Raw genomic sequence first — 14,195 nt, 5'->3', positions numbered from 1 at the left:
TGCGACCTCAGTACCTAGACAGTCCCTGACAATTGTGTTCAGTAAAAACATGCAGAATAAATGAATAATTTTTCTCTGATGCCCTATATCACTTCCTTTACTAATGGCTATTTCTCAAATTTTCCCTCTAAACCTGCTCTTCCATTTCTGTTTTCTGTATTAGCCAAGTGATGCTACCAACTCACCCCTGCCACAATCTAGTGTCCAAGAGAGAATCTAGAAGACCGCCTTACTCCAAAACTTCTTATATTGCTCCAAGCTTTCTCTGACTCTCCATCCCCATAGTAACTGGCTTAGTTCAGGTTTTCTTCTTTCCTCCCCTGATTTCAGTGTCATGAGAGTCACACAGAAAGCTACTGCTCTTACTCAATTCTACGTCTTTATACATTCCTTCTAGCTGGAACATGTTTCCTCTTGATTTTTTTTCTTGATTCATCCTTCAAGATTCAATTCAGATGTCACCTCCTCCTGGAAGTCTTCCACAAATCCCTATGGCTGGATTGTTCTTCCTATCCTGTGTTCTTACAGCGCCTTGGGCCCATCTCCGGAGGAGCACTTCTCACAGAGCACTGTGGGCACTAGTCTGCTTTCCTCTCAGTCTCCCCACTAGTCCTGAGTTTCTCCAGCAGGACTAGTACTTTTATTTCTGAATCCCTTGTGTTTTTTTCAGTAAACAGCACATAAAGGACCATTTACTAAGTGAATGTTCCATTAGAGTTTTGGATGGCTGGTTATTACTAAAGTCTGCTCCTCAGTATAAGTGTAAATTTTAATTGTGCTTGTGGCATGATTAACAATCACTCTCTGTTTAAAGTTTACTGATTTTAAATATAGAAGTAATATATATTGTTGATTATAGATTTTTAAACATAGAGAAGTATAAATAGAAACATTAAAATTACCTGTAATATTACGAGGAGCTGATGACCTTTGAAGTTTTTCCTTTTTAGTTTTTTTTCGCATATTTAAAAAATTTAGAATAACTTCTATACCACATTCTGAAATTTTTCTCACTTAGCATTAGGTTGTGAGCTTTGTTTCAATTTATTAAGTTATCTTTTCAAATATAGTTTTTAATGAATATATAAAATTCTGTTGGATAGACATACCATAATTTATTTTAAAACTTTCATAATTTTGGACATTTCATTGCAAATTTCTGAAATTACAAATACTACAGTGATCAACTTTGGCAAATGGAAAAAAAAATTTTTTTCTTTCTCCTTCTCTTAATGTCGTATGATTAAGCCCCATCACCACTGTCACCCTCAACCACAAGCAATAAGCAGAACCTGCCACCCATCTACCTATACATATGTAGCCAACATACTGAATTCTCTTATCTCTTTTATTCCCCCTCCCATGTGCCATCACCCCTTATGCCTAAGAATGGAGGACATTCTGCTGTAGACTTGTTGAGTATTTTGTTGTCAAAAGCCTTTGCTTTAGAAAAAAGTCCAATTTCTAACTGTCCCAAGCCAGCAATCCATTGCCAGGAGCTACAGTCATAGTCCATTATTTCATGTTTTTCAGATTTGCTGGAGGAAACTGCCTTCCTTGCTGTGACCCATCCACTGCCCCTCACTGCACGACAGAAGTCTGAAGAGCTCACTGGGACTCCTTTTCCTGCATGTTCCCTCCCCAAGAGAGATGTGATACAGCGACCATCCTTCTGTGCTCCCTTCAGGCTTCAGGCTACATTTCAGGGTCTTCTTGTTGGAGATTCCGATATGAAATCTCGTATTATTTATTTCCTCATAAAAAATGTTGCTGAAGTTCTGGAGAAGCTGGCTTTCCATGGTGGGTCCTGAGCTCAGTCACTGATCTGTGCCTGTCCCGTTGGGTGTGTCTTAGTGCCCCACTGCCAGGCTCTGAATCTGCCAAGCTTTTAACACTAACAGTTTTCATGGCTTTTTGGGTTTTGTCTTTTAATTAAAATATTGTCAGGCTCCATGCATTTGTGGAAGCAAAATATAGTGTTAACTGTAAGTTCTGTATTACAGATCAGTATTTTGGGGTATGTTTAGTATTTTCCTGATGTAGATTACTGACTGCCTGGAATCTTCAGGCTTAATGTCATATCATAATATCTCACTGACTTTACAAGTATTATAATTCTTTCTATATTTTTCACATAGACTTTTGGGGACCATTATAACACATGCCCATGTGATTTTTTTCTTTTTTGGGGGGTAATTAGGTTTGTTTATTTATTTATTTGTTTGTTTATTTTAATGGCAGTATTGGGGATTGAACTTAGGACCTCATGCTTGCTAAGCACGCACTCTATCACTGAGCTACATCCTCCCCAACATGATATTTTGTGTTTGTTTGTTTTTGTTTATTGCCCAACTTACCCCTCCCCTAGATTGGAAGTTCCAGGAGAGCAGAGAATTGTCTTTTTTTTTGAACTCTGTTTCCCAGCACTTAGAACAATGCCTTGTACAAAGTAGGATGACACAAATGTTGAATGAATAAACAATACATCATTTGCCAAGAAAGTTCATTCCATCACTGGAAATTCTAAATGATACCTGATGCTATCCTGTCTCTTCTGGAGAGCTTAGTTCCTTCGACTTACAACTGCAGGGACTTCTGTTTCCAACTTCACTTCACCCACCCCATGAACACACCCTGGACTGAGTAACTATCCATACTGTTGTGCTTCCAAATTCTTGAACATTTATCTCAGCTTCTATCACCATGTTGTGTCCTCCCAGCATTCCTCATCTGGTCTCATAATCTTTACTTTTGCTTTTCTTTACTTAATCAGTCCCTCTCCTTGGCTTCAGTTCCTTCTAAGCCCTGGGTGAAGTGCCATGAGCCAGCTTTCAACTGCTTTCTCATTACACAAACACACAGTTATTTCAGTTCCTAGTTATCCCACAGCTGTCTGGCAAGACCCCTATATCCACTCTTACATCCAGCCTACCACGGGCTGTCAACGAAATCCCAGAACTTCCCAACGGGGCATGTGATGCTGATGGAGTGAGAGTCACCAGCAAAATTTTTACCTTGTCTTCACTGGGTTTTGTTCCTGTTCTCAAGGTGGCTGTCTCAAAACTTCACCACTCATCTCAAGGCCCACGCTCACTTAGAACATTTTTTTTTCATTTTACTGTGGTAAAATCTACATAATATAAGTGTTTATTATTTAACTCATATAAAATTCAGTGGCATTAAATACATTCACAATGTTGTATAAGCATCACAACTATCTATCTAACACTTTTTCTTCATCCCCAGTAAAAATGCTGCACTCTCAAAGAATAACCCTCTTCTGCCTCCTGCCCCCAGCCCCTGGTAACCTCTATTCTCCTTTTTGTCTCCATGAATTTGCCTCTTCTAGGTACCCCACATAAGCCATGGACACTTGCTTCCCTCTCACCCTCAAGTAAGTACGTGCCTGATGCTTCACGGAGAAAACAGAGAAACTGGCAGCTTCTTGAATGCACCACACTCCCTGGCCTCAGAGCCTTTGAACTTGTTCCTCTGCTTGGACGCATTGGCTCTTCCTCTTTACGGACATACCTAAGCTCCATGGAGGAATAGTTTCATGCCCCAGTGGATTGTGATCCCCTTGAGGGTAGGAAGTGGGTTTTTAATATCTGTATCCCTAGTGCAGAATACAGCACCCAATACACTGTAAGCGCTCAATATTTATTTATTGAATGCATATGAACTGGAAATTGGGGCTATAACGTAGGTTAGGGAAGCTGGGTGTGCACATGTGCTATTCACACCAATGTTGAAATATTTAGCATTAATCCATTAAAAAGATCGAAATTGGTAAGTATGCACACAAACACATAGGCACTAAGTCACAATTGATAAAAGAATCAAGAGTGACAGGAATCTTAATAATACTAATAAATTATGGGTGGATGTTATTAACTAGTTTTGAAAATTAATTACTGATTAATAACTCAGGTTGTTTTAACACCCCAAATCTGCATTTTACACTTGAGAAAACCAATTCTGTCATAATTTATCTCCCTCCTTCTACCCAAACTAGGATTGGAGTCTAAAGATTTCTGTGTTGAAAGTTAAATGCAGAGTCATCAGTATCATTAATATAGAATAGAAATGAATTGGGTTATCTTTAATATTCAAAAGTGTTCTGTGAAGTTAACATGCAAGATAAACATGTGACTCTGAAGGGGAATACAGTATTGAAAAAACAAAAAATAAAGTCTAAGGGTAAAATACAACTTTCTGGTGGGTTAAGTGTGTGTGGTTTTAAAGGAGAATGGAATAATGGTTAAGAAAAAGAAAAAGAAAAAAACGAGAGAGTGTGGATAAGAGCAGAAGGACCAAAGTTACATGAAACTAGAAGGAACAGAAAGGGGCTCCAATACAACTCACCAAATTGGGGGGGTGGGTGGAGGCAGGAAGAGAAGCTACTGGAATTTATTCTAGAGAGAGGCAATTGCAGGAGGGAAAACTTTAGAGCAAGAATCAGGTGGTCACCTTCCATGAGAGAATGAGGCGATCACAAAACATACCGCTACAGGCTCAACTGAGCCGCAAGCAGGAAAGGACCCTGGTTCTCCGGAATGAGAAGGGGAACTGCAAGGAACAAAAGTCCACAGGCTCAAAGGAGTCTAACAGAGAAATCTAGAGAGTAACAGGAACTGGGAAGTGAGAGCGCTGGAAAGGATTGCTCAGGGCCTTTAACTCGGACAAGCGGCACTAAGCAATGTACAACTACACTTCTGCTGTCCGGCATTTCACTCCACCATGACAGGGTTAAACTGCATTAGAACAGCTCTGTATGCTGGACGACAGCATTCGGGGCTGAGACGGGGTCCACCAGGGAAGCTAAGGCAGGGTAGTAAGGATGGAGCGTCTGCCCAGCTTGACCGTTAGGTGGTGGCAGCCAAAAGTAAACACAAAATTTTCTAGCAGATGAAATATCATATATTTCATCAAAGGAGTTTTGTAGATGAATCATGGGAGAGCTAAATACGAAATGCAATCCTTTGGCTTTCAATACCTTTAAGAATAAATTATGTTCTCTGGAAGCCTCACTTATGAACTATAAATTCACTGCAGGTAGGTCAGGTGTCTGACCAGGAAAACATTTTGCTCTATCTTCTTTCTACTCACTGTACTTTTCTTGGTATAATTATTAAACATAATAATTCTCACTTGAGACATAAATTACCCCTGCTCATGAATTCTTTCTGCTATTTTTCTAATTTCTTTTTAGTCACTTTATTTTATTTTTGCCACTTTCATGTTTTTAAATAACATCTTCATTAAGATGTTAATGGCATACCATTAAATCCACTCATCGATTGTTTTATTTAAAGCAAGTGTTTTCTTAATACTATTAGTTGGAGACTTCTATCATAGGGCTCTATGGCTTTCTCCCATGTGCAGCATCATAGATACAGAACAGCTTAAACTCGTTCAGTAAGCAAATGAACATACAATTTATATGTATACACCCCTTGGCTACTATTCCTAAGGTTATATCATAGTTATCTTAAAGACAGGATAAAGGATAGAACTGGCACAGATACGGGAAGGATTTAATAAATCCTTCTGAAGCTGATAAGTATGTTTGTTCTTAGGTTTACAGGATTTCCACATAATTAATCTGGACACAATGACTTCTTGTGAGAGCAGGGTTATCTCCAAAATATGTATTTCATTCTTCCAAAATAAGATTTCTTAGAAATAACTATTTTAACGTTTCTGTTCCTAGCCTTAGCTCTCTTGCTATTTCAATAAGGGGCCATAAAAAACTACCCAGGCATCTGCTTTTGATTTTAGATTTCTATTTTCTCCTTTAAATTTCCTAAGCACCTGCCTAACCAGCTAACCAAGCTTCTCTTCCTCCACCACCATTCATTCTTGCCACAAGACACTGTTAGGTTTTTCCTCAGTTCACTTAGCTTTTTAAACACCTGCAGTTCCACAACAAGGATAGTATTGTCTGGCTATTTCACTTAGCAATGAGTTGATTTACCTGTCAAGATAAACTTCATTGTACCTGTTATTGGCTCTCTGGATTAATGCCTTATAAAACAGCACATTTGCACAGTTCCATGCCCTTCATAAGCATTAAACACTGATTTCATTTGATAGGCTGGGTACTATACCAACATTTAGTGAAAGGAGCTTATTGCTATGGTTTCAAAGATGAACAATTATGAAAGTGAACCTTTTGGATTCAAGCTAAACATTTATTTGTTAAAAGGGATCTCTAGAGGTTATGACAGGAGTTATCCATGTCCTGTAAAAAAATACTGTATAAGTATCTAGTAGTCCAAGTTTGCTTTAAAAATTCATTAAAATAAATATATAGCTAAATGATTAATGACAGCATGAGCAGCATGAAACTTCATCACCCTTTTTGTCACTATGCAGAGAAATATATCAAGAAAAAGGGAAATGTAGAATTTTCATCAGGTCAGAGATACACTATACCACAGTCCAAATGACTTGATCTTTTATCATTTTTCTTTATTGTTAGACATAAAAAAGAAGGTTTACAGCTGTTTCTGGATCTTCTTTTAATTTATTTCTAATAAAGCATATATATGGGTAACAACTTCAAGCTGAATTTTGAAACCTGAAGACAGTTCTCTGCCTCTAACAGTTAATCAATGCCACATACAAGCTGGCTTCAATTAAATTCAGTGTAAGATAGCTGTGATCTGGTTAACTGCAATAGCTAAAAAAAAAAAAAGTTACAATTATTACTCCCCAATGGTGAATAACCCTTAAGGAAAAAAAAAAAAGGGAGGATAAATTTTTTTTAAACTAGTAGAAACAACAAAAAACTGGCTTCAAATATTAAAAACCGGCTTCAAATATTAAAAACCGTTCTTTATGGCTTAATATCCATTTGCTTGAATCTTGAGTGTTGTATTGTTAAGTTTACTGTGACCTGTTCTGTTTCTGCTTTCATCTCATTGGGAGAAGTATCCCAAAGAAAAATGGCAGCCAGCCATTTATCTACCATGTTCGTCTCATTTTACAGTGGAAACCAATTAGGGATAATTTGAAGAAAAACTCAATTGTAACTAACTCACAGTATTTTTTTTTCCAGTCAATATTAAACATTTTAGTGGAATGTGATAAGTATTTCAACCTGGACTACATTTAAGAAGCTTTGTTGTGTTCTGTGAATTTCAGAATTTGGTCATCCCTCACACTGTGGGTAGTTTCTAACTAATGTATATAATATAGGCCTGTCATTTTCAGATATATGATCATTTGGGAAAAGTGCCCAATGGGCCCAGTAGCTGTAAGAACTCTCCTCCCCTTTCTGATAACAGGGCTTGTGATTTCCTTCCCCTTCCTCCTTCCATCACTGCTGTTTGGTCCTGCTTATGTCCCCATGTCTCTCTTAACTTCAAACACTTCTTATCTTAGGGGAGTAAACCCTCTGAGTAATCCCTTTCCCCACTTCCTCAAAGCACCCCTCCACCAACTCTTCCCCTCAGTGGGTCCTGAGCCAAGTAACATCTAACCAGTCCCCATCCCCCAATCTAGCCTAGCTCCTATAACATAGAAAAGCTTTCTCAATTAAGTGGCATTTTAAAAAAGTGAAGATAAATCTTATGCCCACCCGCTTTGTATTCCAGTATTATAATTAGCATTCATTCAGTTGCTCAACAAAAACTTGCTGAGTACATCGTGTATACCAGACCCCAGCCTGAGCACATGGTACAACTGTCTTTCCCTGTAGGCTTTGAAAATAAAGAGAAATGATGAGAGTTTAGGAGGGAACAATTTTATCCCTGTTTCCTCCTTACTATTATTAGCAGGAAAACAACAACAAAAACCTTTGAAAGCCTCAGGTTCAATAACATTTATTGGCCCTCTACTATGTCCTGGCCTATGTGCTTGGCTCTGGAGAAAGCAATGTTAACTACAAAAGACCCTGTGCCATGAAGGGTCTTAAACAAGAGTGGGGACTAGGAGAGCTCTGAGGGTGAGAAAGATCTTATGTCCTGGGCAGAGGTAAGGTGGTGGCTGAACATGAAGGCAGTCCAAACCAAAGCCAGGAGAGGCGTCGTGAAGAGCCAGCCCAACATTCGGAGTGTCTTCCAGGGGCTTCAATAGGCAGGAGTTTCCAGCCTCCAACTAGAGAGCCTTCTGGGAGCCCTCCCAGTATTCCTTGTTAGAATCTGTCCCCTCCCATCACCACAAACATTCCCTGCTGGACTCTGACCAAGACCTTGGGACCACCAGGTACAGGCCGGGAAGTGAGTAAGGCTGCCAGATTTAGCAAATAGAAGTGCAAGGTGTCCAGTTAAATCTGAATTTCAGCTAAATAACAAATAATTTTTAGTAAAGTATGTCCCATGCAATATCTATGTTTGTATTTTATCTGGCAATCTGAGAAATAGGATGATACTCTTATTTCTGTTTAGCTTCTGCAGGCAATCCAGACACCAATTTAGAAGTCCTTCTCCTACTTGTGATTCTCAGCTTCTCAAAGCATTGAGACATTTAGCAGGTGTCTCTGTGGTTGTTTTTTTGTGCTGACACAGATGAAATCCTGACTACCTCTTGAGCAGACTTTTCAAATGCCCTGAAAAGTAGCTGCCTTTGTTCCATTTCAGTGCACTTGATGTTAGCTACCAAATAAAACATATATAATGTCCACCTCAAAAAGGCTTGTATGTAAATCAAGAATCTTTTCTAATGGATACTTACTTATCTGCCCTGAACAAATTTAATCGTCTGGAAACAAGTCTAGCTGTTTAAGGCCAAAAAAATCAGCTCGAGGACCGTCTTTACTGGGTACATATTTGTCTTCAAATCAACTGCCACTTGGTTTAGGTTTGTAAACAAAGAAGTATCTGAAAGCGCACTTTCTCTTTGTTTAAAGAATGTGTGTCTATGTTCATACACATAGACATGCATAATTTATGTTTTAGGCAAAGTTCCTTTTGAAGGCAGTGGGAAGAAAAAGCTCCCTTATTTTGGGAACCACTTATTAATGAACTAGAGAATCATTGGGCTTGGTAAATATTTTCCTATATGTTTGGTAATAAAAAATAATATTTTATAATAGTAATATAAGATTGATACAATATAAAATAATATACACATGATATACATAATATATAAAATATAAACATAGTAAATATTTCTTCAGTAATTTAAGAAATATTGCTATTTCATAAGCTTTTAATTACTCCTGATACTTCTGATTTTATATTCAAAAGATAAATTGTCATGACAACTCAGATTACTAGAAATGGATATAAGTTACAGGATAAAGTGCATAATCATATTGTTCATGACATGGATTGAAGATAATGGTCTTTATCTTTTCCAGTCTTGCTCAGTCACTTGTTAGAACAAGTTATAGCTTCTGTGTGTTGCTGCTTTCTCATTTGTAAAATGGGGATCATAATGTTCTCTACCTCATAGGATGTTGTGAAGATTTAATAAGGTCATATTTATAAAGCATTTAGAATAGGGCCTGGCACATATAACTGTCAATTACAATCAGCTTTTTAAAAATAATTGATTATAAAAAATTTTTACCCCTCCTAGAAGAGGAAATTAATTTTGGTATTTGTGGGCCAGTTCTGCTGAGTTTCCTACTTTCTCATTCTTAGCTGGATTTGGCCAGTAAGAAACAATTTTTTCACACTATAATTCATTTTAGCAACAAGAAATTAATATACAGTGAAAATCTGCTACTACCATTTTTTTAATGTCCTAGGATTTATTTTAGTGCTCAGTTATAATTTAATAGATTTCCTGGGTTTTCATGTAGCAGTTGCATGCACAACAAAATTATTACAGAACATTAAGAAATTATTATGAATATTAAGAAATAATTAATTTCATTTAAAAATGTGTCACAAAGTTTAGGATCAATTCACTCCAGGTCTAAATGAACTAGTATAAAATGTGCTAACAGAACTCATATGGTGTCTCTTCCTCAGTAGGAGAAAGAATTTCATTATCAGTTCCTGCCTTCTTTAACGTCAACGCTTCTACCATCTGAGCAAAGACAAATTTTGAAAAGCTGAGTCTTGTCTATCTTCACCTTCACTGACGTCTGAAATCATATTATAATAAAGGTCAGCTCTGTTTTTTTTTTCTTTCCATATATATTTTAATGAAACATCTGTAAAACACTACATTCTCTCCAAAAAACTGTTAAGAAAGTATACCCTCCTGAGGGTGAGCAACTGTTATGTATTCGTATTCCAGACAGATGTCGTTGAGGATATCACACTAGAGAGCATTGTGTTATCTTTTCCAAAATATTTGCTGTTTTTAGCATTCTTCTTTCAATAGGAAAGTTAAGATAAGGAAAACTTCAATATACATGTATTTGAATGGAGGTACTGGGGATTGAACCCAGGACCTCGCGCATGCTAGACATGTGCTTTACCACTGAGCTCTACCCACCCCCCAAATTTCAATGTTTAATAAAGGAACACATACAGATCCATCACTACACATGGTTTGCTCTAATTAAAAATGCAAGAACTGACAGATATAGTGCTTATCAAAAGGATTAACTGCAGGAAGGCCATATGCAATAGCGAGAAGGACACTGAACTGAGATGCTGCCTAGGCCCCGCGTCTCATCCTGGCGCAGCCATTAGGAGCGATGTAATGATAGGTCAGTCACTTAAACTCACCACTTCTCATTTGTAAAGTGAGAGAAACAGGACAGATCCCCTCTGAGATCCCTCTTCTAAAACTTTATCATTTCAGGTACATGTCTGATACCCAACACGTGAACTCCTCCTTTGCAATTTCAGCTTTTTATATGATACTATATTGCATTTATTCCAGAAGTGAAACTGGGAAAAGTAGTCAATAAAGTTTACTTCTGCTTCAATTCCAAAGAAGTGGGTCAGAAAGAGACTTACAACAATAGAATTTGTCTCAGAAATACCTGCCACATTTGAGACTTAAGATATATAACCAGTCAGAATAAAGAAGGTCCACAGATTCCCTGCTCTAACCCGCTATTCCTGTTCATCTCTTTCAATATAAACAATCAGATAAATCACTTCCAAATGCAGGTTAGTGGACAAGTCAACAATGGTGGGGCCAGGGGGCAGCTAAAGCGCTAAATGTAAGCAGTTAGGGGAAATTATGTAACCTTTATGTATCTGAAAGGGCAGGAAAAGTTCCTTCCAAATGTATCGTTTATCATAAAGTCAGGGATTTAGTAAATAGTTACAGTGAAAGGCTAAGTACAACCCTTGTTAACTGCGCACACATACCCTTTAAAGACACCTACAGATGTGCATGAATGGACCATTATTAGTTCTCATTTATGTTAATTTACATTTATGTTATAGTTACTTGGTCTTAATGTTTTGCACCAGGAACACTAAGTGCCTGACTTATGCCTTTGAAATTGTTTCATAATTCAGAATAAAAGTGACTCCAGGAAGGCAATCACTAATGCCTTCTAAATGACTTTCTCTTCCCTGACCTTTTATTGTAAAAAATCAAGTAACCCTTTGTTGAGATGCTATGCTAATCACTCAAAGGAGTTTTATGTAAGCCTCTCAAATTCGAACCAACCGGAACAATCAGAATTTCCATTAAGCTGTTCCACAGAGGGCACCCGATAACAGCAGCACACAGCCAAAAGTGACTCTAAATAACTTGTGGTAGAAAGTTCTTGAACTAATATAAATCACAAAGCAGAAAGGCCAGAGTGTGAGAAGGTAAAAGACTCGGAATTGTTAATAGAGTTATTGTTAGTAGCGTCCTTGGCTTCTAAATTAGCCAAGAAATGCAGCTGGGAAATAATGAAGAACTTACCACCCTTTCTTACCTACAAACATTCACCAGCTTGTCTCGCTCACTCCTGCCAGAACGACGACACATCTGATGAGGCAGGACCAACAGGAGTCATGCTTCACGGTACATTCTGAATTTTTATGAACATCCTTACTTTCCTGAAAATTCATTCTTTCAGAGTTACTTTCTATTTCCCATCTGTGTTTGATCATGGGATAGCCCCTAGCCAAATACAGGAATTTAAACTTTCATCTGACTGTCCTGAAAATAATTTCTCATCTTTTTCTCATCATACAATAACAATTAATTTTCAAAGCCTCCCTGTGGAAGCATCAAAATTCTAAACCTAAGGACAATGATGGGGAATTTTCAGTACATGTTGTGAAGCTTCCTTTTACTCTCTAGTAGAGTTCAAGCCTGAAAATCTTCATAATTATATTTGAAGTTTGTCAATCTCATTGGATTTATTCTAAGTAATTTTAAAGCAAAGTTAATTTATATTTAGTTAGATTTTATAATAAATTTAGCCACAGTGAATAATCATTAATTAATCATCATTTATGAATTAAATTAAATCAAAAATATTTTGATCAGACACCCTTTGCAGACACTGTATTAGGGATATAAAAATAGTTCCTGTATCAAAGGATGCTACTAATAGCATGAAGAGGCAATCTATGGAATGGGAAAAACATCTGCAAATCATACCTGATAAGGGGTTAATATCCACAATATGTAAAGAACTCTTACAACTCAACAGCAAAAAATTAAACAACTCAATTAAGAAAAGGGCAAAGGACTTAAATAAACATTTCTTCAAAAAACATACACAAATGGTCAATAAACACATGAAAAGATGCTCAACCCACTAATCATTAGGAAAATGCACATTAAACCAACAATTTCATATTATCTCCTTAGAATGGCTATTATTAAAAACAAAAACAAGAAAATAACTTGTTGGCAAGGATATGGAGAAACTGGAATTCTTGCACAGTGCTGGTAGGAATATGCAATGATATGGCTGCTATGTAAAAGAGTATAAAAATTCCTCAAAAAACTAAAATTAAGAAAAGAATTACCATAGCAATTTCACTTCCAGGTGAAAGAACTGAAAGCAGAGACTCAACTGACGTCCATACACCCATGTTCATGGCAGCACTGTGTACAGTAATCAAAGTGGAAGTAACTCAAGTGTCCATCATCCAATGGATCAGTAAACAAAACGTGGTCAACACATACAATGCAGTATCATCCGACCTTTACTATAAAAGAAATCCTGGCACATGCTACAACACAGATAAACCTTGGCAAAATTATGTGAGTAAAATAAGCCAGACATAAAGGGACAAATATTGTATGATCCCACTTGTAAGAGGTACTTAGTTAAATTCAGAAATAGAAAGTAGAATGGTGATTGCCAGAGTTCTGGGGGAGAGGGGAATGAGACGTTAATGTTTAATAGGCATGAGTTTCCGTTTGGGACAATAAAAAATGTTCTAGAAACAGATGGTGGTGGTGGCTGCACAACAATGTGAATGTACTTAAATGCCACAGAACTGTACACCTGAAAATAGTTAAAATTGCAAATTTTATGTTATGAATGTTTTACCACACACACAAAAAAGAAATGGTTGCTTTCCACATAGAGCTTATAATATAGTGAGGAAATGAGTGTGTATATAAAATTAGTACCTGAGTAACTATAAATTACTATAAGTAAAATAGTAATAAGATAGTAGAAGTTAAATACTACAGTGTTCAGAGAATGCAAAGATAATAGTTGTTTCAGGAAAAGTTTTATGGAGCATACAGTGGTTGGGGTTTACCTTTGGAAGATTAATACAATTTCACTGAGTAGAGAAGGTGGGGACAGGTAGCCTACAAAAGGGACCAGTACAAACTAAGCATGGAAGTGAAAATTTTGGGGTGTGATTTTGGAACTGTGATTCCTCCCAGTAAGGTTAAAATGCAGAACAGTGCTTCTCAAACTTTAATGTGTATACAGATCAGGAATCTTGCTAAAATGTAGATTCTGATTTTATAGGTCTAATGGTAGGGTCCAAAATTCTTCATTTCTAATAAGCTCCAGGTGATGCCTTTGAAAGGCTCGGGTCTTGAGTATACAGGCCTACAAATGCAGATTAGTTCAAAGTTCAGGACTTTGAAAACCAGAAGTCTGTACTTACTTCAGAGCTAACGGAGAACCAAAGGAAGTCTTCTGGGTAAGGAAATTCTATTATTGGGAGCTGTTCCTTAGGAATATTACTCTGGCAATGAGTAGTGGGAACAGAATGGGCAAAGACAGATACTGGGGAGACAGGTTAGGGGTCAGTGAGACCTATTAGTAGTAATAGGCTACTAAGAGTCTATTAGTAATAACCAGACTGGATGTGGTGAGGCCTGAAAACAGGCCAATGGGAGTGAAGGTGCCAAGG

At 37.3% G+C, this 14,195-nt stretch overlaps 1 protein-coding gene across 3 annotated transcripts in view; it reads right to left on the bottom strand.

Moving 5' to 3' along the window:
* The window catches only part of STARD13 (StAR related lipid transfer domain containing 13), a 455,772-nt gene that overhangs the window by 213,719 nt on the left and 227,858 nt on the right, over window positions 1–14,195 (bottom strand). The window lies entirely within an intron of this gene.

This window comes from Camelus dromedarius, chromosome 13 (genome assembly GCF_036321535.1).
Source record: "Camelus dromedarius isolate mCamDro1 chromosome 13, mCamDro1.pat, whole genome shotgun sequence".
NCBI classification, from domain to species: domain Eukaryota; kingdom Metazoa; phylum Chordata; class Mammalia; order Artiodactyla; family Camelidae; genus Camelus; species Camelus dromedarius.
Note: the sequence above shows the minus strand (reverse complement) of the source record. Positions and strands in the feature narration are given on the sequence as shown.